At 37.3% G+C, this 8,829-nt stretch overlaps 1 long non-coding RNA gene across 1 annotated transcript; it reads left to right on the forward strand.

Moving 5' to 3' along the window:
- The first annotated feature begins 2,681 nt into the window (after positions 1-2,681).
- Positions 2,682-4,706, forward strand: LOC127075379 (uncharacterized). Its single transcript, XR_007786417.1, has 2 exons — positions 2,682-3,264; positions 4,279-4,706. It is a non-coding gene; the product is annotated as an uncharacterized LOC127075379 (long non-coding RNA).
- Positions 4,707-8,829: the final 4,123 nt, after the last annotated feature.

Genomic DNA, 8,829 nt, shown 5'->3' on the forward strand with positions numbered 1-8,829 from the left:
AGCAAAAAAGAGAAGAATGGATTTCAAGGTCAGGGTCAGACATCTTCTCAAGGGTAAGTATGTGAACCTAAAATCCTTCACACCTCTTACTTTCACCTTCCCTGAGCTGTTGAAATTTCAAGGGATGCATGAGTTTATCATTGATAATGGAAAAATTTACCCTAATTTGGTAAAATCATTTTTGAACCATTTCACTTTGAACCTGAATGATGATGATAAACATATGCTGTTTGCTACTGTGAGAGACTGTGAGATTGAGACAGACCTAGGTATGCTGGCTGCTTCTCTTAGGATTCTATATTCGGGATTTTTTCTCCGGAAAGGGGTTAACCATGTGGATGGCAAATGGGCTAAATATGACAAAATGGAGTATTATTACTCAATCTGCAGGTTTCCAAGGGCTGCTATTATTTCAGGTCAGCGTACTTCTCACACACTCTGTTATGCGAAGAATTTGTCAGTTGATGATCGGATGCTACACTATGTTATCTGTCATGTTTTGTTGCCAAAGGACTCTAAATCTTTCTCAAATCAATGACTTAGAGATGCATGTTATATTTGCTGTGAAGAACAAGATCAAAGTTAATTGGCTTCCAACTATGTTGTACCATCTCAAACAACAACTCACCCTAAAGACTAGGCTGCCCTATGGTCGTCTTATTTCAAGAATTTTAGAATCTACCGACATGGAAATCGGAAGAGAACCGTTCATTGCAATGACCACAACCGCAAATGAGATCAACGGAGTTACAATCATGAAGAATACCGGCATAGTTCAATGCAACGACGAATCGTATAAATATGATGACGGGTCCTCTTCATCCAACTTTCCTATCCCGGATGGTGGCATTACCAACGAATTCCTTTATACCACCATTATGAGCCAACACCGTGAAACTATCCGTGCAATCAAAAGCCTCCGTAACCTTGTGTTGAGTTCCTGTAACCTTCCCGAGGATGATGATGAAGGTGACGCCGGTAGTGAAGCGGAAGGAGAGGATAGTGAGGACGTGTCAGATGAAGATTAAAACACCATGTCTCTTTGTGTTGTTGTTATGTTTTCTTATGCTTTTTCGTTCTAGTTTATGATTATGATGATGCTCGGTTTTATGTTTACCGTACTCTTACCCGTTTAATCCAATTATGTTTAGGTTATCGTGTGTGTTTGAATGCTTATACTATATTAATGATTACATAATGCTTGTATGCTTATATGCTTTTTTTTCCATAAGCTTCTTCCTTTTTGCTAATGCCAAAGGGGGAGAAGACTTGTTTCTCTAATATTCTCTCTATGCAGAATTTTTGTGTTATGCTTCTCATTTAGGGGGAGTTCTTGAACTTAGGGGGATAATCAAATTAGAGAAACTTCACTCTTAAGCATCTCTCTCAAAGTTGGTTGTCATCATCAAAAAGGGGGAGATTGTAGAAGCATGCTTCAATCCAAAAGAATTTTGATGAAGACAACATGTATCAATGCAAAAAGATAAGAGCTTCAAGAGAATTCAAAGCATCAAGTTAATCAAGCCACATATGCATAGCAACATTTGGTTCAAGCTTCATTATCAAGCCAACACTTTTGCAAATTTGTTGAATCACTTCTAAGGTATATCTAATTCACTCTTAAATTAGTATACAAGTGTTCAACAATCATGTTTTGCATTTCCATATTTAACCTAACCATTTTTTAACATGTTGAAATGAAAAACACATTTTACTTAAAATATTTTTCTGTGTTTCAACAGTGTTAACCGGTTAACCATATGGGTTAACCGGTTAACGACCCTGTTTTTGAAATTCTGAAGTTAACGTTAGATGCGTTAACCGATTAACCCATTTGGTTAACCGGTTAACACTGTTCGTTTCAGCATTTCTTGGCCTCTTTTCATGAAAAATATTTTCAAATACTTATACCTTTTCACTAATTTTTATGAAGAAAATTATACCTCTTTGAAAAAGTGTTTTGATCAATATATATTCTGGATTTTTTAATTGAAAAAATACCTCCAAGAACTTTTATAAAAACTCAAGATAATCACTCTTTCATATTTGTCAATTTCTCATAAAAGTGTTCATAACCAATTTTTAAGAAGAAACTTTTTAACATTCTTGTTTCATCTCATTCCATTTCTTATTGAACACTTATATATTATCCTTTGAGTGAATTATTTATCCAAGGAGAAGATCAATCAAGAGAAGATTGATAGTACTACACTTTATTCAAATCATCAAAGAAGATTTATTTTTGTTTGACTTGTGAACCAGGATTGTTGGACACAAGGGTTGGTGTTGCAAGAGGATTGTTCTTGCACACTTGATTACCTATAGGTTAGATAGTAAGCATCACCATTGGTGTGAGTAGGCTGTACAATAATTCTAACTATAGTGAAATCTCTTTCGAGTCGAAAGGGGAGTGGAGTACCTTGGGAGTGTGAAGGGAACCACTATAAATTCCGGTGTCTTTTTTACTTTCCGCAATTTATTTTTTAGCACTTAAACGAAAAATAACCAAGAACCGGAAACAAGATCAAAGAAATTTTTACCACCTAATTCCCCCCCTCTTAGGCGCATTTACAACTTACAATCATCATTAAGCAAAAGATTAATGAGGGGTTAATAAATTAAATTAAGAAAATATTAGGATAGGGGGTGCTAAACTGATGAGGGTGTACGAATGGGGTGAGGAAAAGCATGCATGGGCCAAGAAGCCCAAACTCTTAATCACCGAACCCGGTTCCCATATGCATAACCCAGATCTGGAATCCCTAATCTCAGATACACCACCAAGAAAACGCGTTCACCATTCTTGCGTCCTTTTCCTGAGATCCAAAGTCCAAAAACGACATACATGATCCATGGCCTGGCTCAGTTTCGTGTAAACGGCGTGTGAATGACGCAACCAACGCGTATCCGGATTTCAACTTCTCCATCAAAGAAAATGCGAACTCCGATCGAATCCATGAGGAAATTGAAACATCACCATCGAAGTGGAAATCGAGAAACAAAGTCTTTGCGCACAAAGTAGAAGCAAATTAAGGAGAAGAAAAGACGAACCAGATTCAGTGCACTACTTGGATCTTCCCCTTTGATCGTTCCTATTCATGTCGCCGCAGTCGTCGACCTGCCGTGTTCCGCTATTATGCGTGATGCTGATTTGCCGTTCATGGTGAAAAGTGAAGCTCGGTTTGTGCGTTCCTCAAGGTGTGCGTTCCTCAAGGTGTGCGTTCGTTCTACGTTGCGATGAAGAAAGAAGACTTCGCTCGAATCGTGAGTTTTTTTTCTTCTTCCTTGCTGAGACTTCTTGCGCCTTCCCTACTATTACGCTTATTCTTCTCTTTTTTTCCCCTCCTTGTCGAACAAGAACAAAAATTCTGTTATGTGGTTGGGGTGTTCTGGTGTCGATTCTGGTGGAAGTTGGAGGGTAAAGGTGATGGAGGATGTAGGTTAGAAGGGTGACGGCGAGTGAGTGCGGTTGAGGGATTTATTCCCGGTTCTGTTGAGTGTCTTCGATAGTGAAGCAGTTAGAGTGCCTTTATCATCATCCCCGATTGACCTCAGTGGATTATTGTTTATAAGGGAGATTGGAGATGTAACAGGTTGGTGATTTTTTGGGAAGTTATGCAGGAGCATGTTGGTTCTGAAATCAGTTTTCATTCTGTTATGACAGGGTTTTTGGAGAAGTTTTTTGTATGTGATTGAAGTTGAGAGAGTTTGTTAGAAATTGGAGGAGTTAGTTATTCAGTTTAGTTTTTGTTAAGTTTTATTGTGCAGAATCTGTTTCTAGTCAGGAATAGTTGTGGAGAGAATTTTTGTTATAGGAGTTAGAAGTGTATTTTCAGTTTTTTCTTGCAGGTTTAGGAAATGTTGGAAGGTTTTGAAGTCTGGTTCTAAGTTTTTGTTAGTAGTTGGTTAGCGGATCTGTTATCAGTATCGGTTGGTTACGGATTGTCGGATCTAGTTTCGTGGTTCGGGTTATGAAGGAATTATGTTACAGGCTTTTTAAAAGTTTGTTAACAGTTGGGAATTTTAAGATTTGGTTGAAGGTTAGAAGGGGCTTTATTGAAGGGGAGTTCAGTTAGCAAAAAGGGTGGTATTCGAGAAGTGTCTTTGAGTTGAAATCGGGAGTTTCCAATTCTGTTAGGGTCAGGTTGGAAATTCCTTTTGATTTTGTGAGGTTTGTTTGTTACTTATCGGTTGGTTAAGAATGTTATCTCTTTTTTTTTGCAGGTTTGGCTTGAGGTTTTATTTTTATTTGTTTTGATTCTGTTATCAATTGTGCAGGCTGTTGTTATGGAGCTTGATAAAGCACTTGAAGAGTTATGCCAAAACGGATCGAATAATTGTTGATAACCTTGCTTTAAAGAACAAGAGGTCTCACTTGTAGTGAAACTTGGTCATTTAGAAGAAGCATGATATTACTTCCCATGAGTGATGATTATAGTTACTAAGAGGGCCCTTCCAAAACTTGTGCATTCATTGTGTTTATCAAACTACTGAAATTAGAAACACTCATGCGAGTAAATTGTATTGGCTTTCTGTAGAATTGGAAATAGGTTATGTATGAATCAATGTATGGACATGCTTGTAGTTTTGATGTAATTTTAACATTGTGTGAAGTTGGAATTTGAAATGGTTATGTAACTTTGAAATTGGAATTGGTTTGACATTGGTTCATATATTTGGAAATGGAAATTGATATTTTGGTTGAATGTTTGTTTCAAATGGATGAAATTTGTTATTTTCTAATGGTTTATGTTATTGGATTCCACATGTATGGCTTAGTTTACAAATGGAGATGAAAATGTGAGTTAATTTCATGGTTATGTTTAATTTTGAAATTGGTTTATGTTTAGAAATTTGGATGGTTTAAAATGAAGAATGACTTAACAAATGGTTATGTATTGTATAAAACAAAAATGGTTTAAAGGTGAAAAATGGACATGGTTTAAAATGAAGAATGGCTTAACAAATGGTTATGTATTTAGATCGAAACATGATTATGATTTCAAAACGAGTTATGGGTTATGGTTTGAAATGGTCAAGGTAGAAAATGGTTATGATGTGAAAATGAATCAAAATTGAAAATGGACTTAAAAATATGAAGATGGCTAAAAGAGGACTTTGTAAGGGCAAACTGTCATACAACATACGATCATAGGTTTCGATGATGACAAATGACCACCATTGATGAAATCAGCAGTGTCGATTCCACCTATACAAAACAAATGCAACATATCACCTATCATATCCTTTCTATGCTCATCTAAACTGTTATATTTCATACAACATATGTGGATAAAATGTGGTCATGACAAAATGCATGAAAACCACAAAAATATGAATTTTTGCAGATTTGCAGGGTTTGAGTCGACCGCAGGGTCGGCGCATAACATAGTGCATTTCCTCACGGGTCAGCGCACAAAAAACTTGAGTCGATCACAGGATCAGCGCATGAACCACGGGTCAGCGCACGCCGACCTATGGTCGACACATACTGAGGTGTTTTTCAGACTGTCCAAAACTACAGACTATGCGTCGACGCATAGACCTGCTATGGCCGACCGTTCGTGCGCAAATTCAGTTTTTAAGCATTTCCCACTCTGTTTGAAAAGCTGTTAAGTGGGTTGGTTGGTTTGTTACTATAAATAGAAGTTTAGTTACTTCTATCAACCAACATTTGACAAATTGATTCAAGTGTACAAAGAACAAGAAAAAGTGAAATAGGTGTCCAAGATTCATCATCTTCATCTTCAACATCTCACAACACATCAATTACACACAACCATTTTTGAAGTGCTTTGTGATTGGTTAAAAGTGATAACGTTCGAAGCCGAGATTGGGGAATCCGGTTCGGGTTGAAGCTTGTGACATGTTTTTTCTTGAATAAAACCTTTAGGGTTTTGTCCTCCAAGACTGGTTTGATTTTGGGGGTTTTTGGACGAATTCTTCATCAATTTTCAGCTGAGCAAAGGTGATTGAGAAGAGGAAGTCTTCATCAATCTAGTAGCGGATTCAGTGATATTGAAGGGAAGATTTCGGGTTCGATTTGTTGTAGTTGAGATCAGCCGGGCCGAGGGTTTGAAGAACTGAGGGTTATTCAACAAAGGGGCTGGAATCGGAGGTCTATCAACAACAATCGAAGGACTTGATTCATCTTGAATCAAGGAACAATGAGTGGAAGCAACATTCAACGTCTTGAGAATTCTGTTGTATATTTGCTTTGCAATCCTTGTATAAATTGTTATACTCAACAAGTGATATCTATTAAAGCAATCTCAATTCTAGTTTTAGAATTGAGGGCAAACGTACCCCGAAGCGAGGACGGCGGGGGAACTGCCTCATCAAATCTTTGTCTTCTCTATTTTTCAGCATATTTGTTTTTGGCTTAAAAATAAGTGATTTTTGTATAAGCACTTTTATCAAACCTTGATATTAATTGAGTAAGAAGTTAAAACTTTGTTTCTGAATCCAAAGTACAATAAAATATTGTACTAGACTAATTGGAATCACTTACTCAACATAAATATCACTTGGAGTGTTTTTGCACACCAAGTGTTTGATAATTTGCCTAAACCAAAATTATCTTAGCTGTGTATCTAGTTTGGTTTGCACTTTGAATCATTGGAACTAGGAATCATAGCAAGTGAAATAAATCATTGATAGTGTAACTAGTGTAGTGATTCTTATTGTACATTATCACTAATCCATAGGCTAGACGCATATCCGGTTTTCCAATAACAGTTCGTTTTAGACTATATTTTCCTCGGCCGCTTCCGCACTTAAAACAAATTTTCAAACCAATTTTAATTGGTAGCGCCGACTCAAATTTTAATTGGGATCTATTCACCCCCCCTTCTAGATCCATACCATAGTCTAACAAGTGGTATCAGGAGCACCGGTTCACTCCGTGCTTCAAAATATAACTTTGACAGAAAATGGCTAACGAACCTAAAGGGGCTTATAATAGAGCTCCCGTTTTCAATGATGAAAATTATAGTTATTGGAAAGACTGTATGCGGGTGCACATAAATTCCATAGATAGAAAAATATGGAACGTTATTCTCAATGGTCCAATTGAAATAACCATGACCAATGAGAATGATGAATTAGTGCCAAAGCCCGAAGCACAATGGACCTATGATGATGAAAGAAAATACAATTATGATTGGAAAGCCAAAAATATCCTAATCTCCTCATTAGGTGTAGATGAATACTATCGTGTATCCCATTGTCCTACTGCTAAGGCCATGTGGGATTCACTACAAATCGCCCATGAGGGGACGAACGATGTTAAGTTGGCAAGAATCAACACACTAACACAAGAGTTTGATCTCTTTTTCATGGAGCAAGGGGAAACCATTACTAACATGCAAAAGAGATTTACTCATCTCATCAATCGATTACATTCATTAGGTAGGCCGGTTTCCAATGATGTTGCTACTAATAAGATCTTGAGATGTCTTAACAGGGAATGGCAGCCGAAAGTGACCGCCATCAAAGAAGCAAATGATCTTACCGTATTAGACTTGACAACATTATTTGGCAAACTACAAGAGCACGAACAAGTACTCTTGAGCCTAAAACAACACGAAAAGAAAGAAAAGAAGGACAAAACAAAGGTGAGTGAAAAGAAATCTATAGCTCTTAAGACTTCCTCCTCGAAGTCTCAAGCAAAAGAGCAAAGTGATTATTCCTCGAGAGACGAAGAAGAAGAGGACAAGAGCGAAGATATGGGGTTGTTCGTTAAACGTTACAATCGTTACGTGAGAAAGAACGACATCCAACATTCTGAGAAGAACTTGGTAAACTTCCAGAAACAATCAAGGTACTCTAAAGATGATGACTCAAAAGGTAAAAAGACTAGAGGGTCGTGCTGTACTTGTGGGAAGCCCGGTCATTACAAACCGGACTGTCCTATGAACAAGAAGACAAAGGAAAAGGAATCATACAAATCACACAAGAAATCATCAAAGCCAAGGAGAGAATACATAGCTTGGGAAAGCGATAGCGACTCCTCCGATGATGAAAGTTCTAGTGATGAAGATGAAGCTGCAAACCTATGCCTCTCTGCTCATCAAAAGAACAAAAAGAAACAGGTACGACATGCTAAATATGAAAAATCCTCTAGTATGTCTCATCATGAATTACAAGCTGCATTTGATACTTTACATTGTGAAGCTAAAGAGGCCTTTAAAAGGCTTGCCTCAAATAACCAAATTTTTATCCATTTGGAACAAAAAATTCGAGAATCCGAAAGGAAACTTGAGGCACTCAAAGCTTCTATGGTAGAAAGCACAAAAGTAGGTTGTGAGGACCTTAGAAATAGAATAATCAACTTTGGGTGTGATACTTGTTATATTTAGCAAGGTGAAGTAAGAAACCTAAAAACCAAACTTAACAAAGCTCTTGAGCCCAAGATTACCTTTGCAATCGATAAATCAAACTTTCGAAAAAGTATGGTTAATCCATATCAAAAATATAAATATGTTATAAAGGATGAAGATAGCAAAGGCAATCAAAATGTAAATTTCTCTTGTCTTTATTGTTGCAAGAAAGGCCACTCCATTGCTAAATGCAGGTTTAGAAGATTCTTAGTTCCTAAAGGCATTTATCAATGGCTGCCCAAATGCAACCATTTCGTTACTCACCATTCAGGACCCAATAAGCCATTGGGTACCTTCTCGTGTTAATTGCTTTTCCATAGGTACAATGCCTCGAGACCACCGAGAGAAGATGGGTTCTCGACAGTGGATGCTCAAGGCACATGTCAGGAGACATATCACTCTTCATTGACTTCGTGACTAAGAAGAAAGGATATGTAACCTATGGTGA

The sequence above is a fragment of the Lathyrus oleraceus genome, chromosome 4 (genome assembly GCF_024323335.1).
Source record: "Lathyrus oleraceus cultivar Zhongwan6 chromosome 4, CAAS_Psat_ZW6_1.0, whole genome shotgun sequence".
In the NCBI taxonomy this organism is placed as follows: domain Eukaryota; kingdom Viridiplantae; phylum Streptophyta; class Magnoliopsida; order Fabales; family Fabaceae; genus Lathyrus; species Lathyrus oleraceus.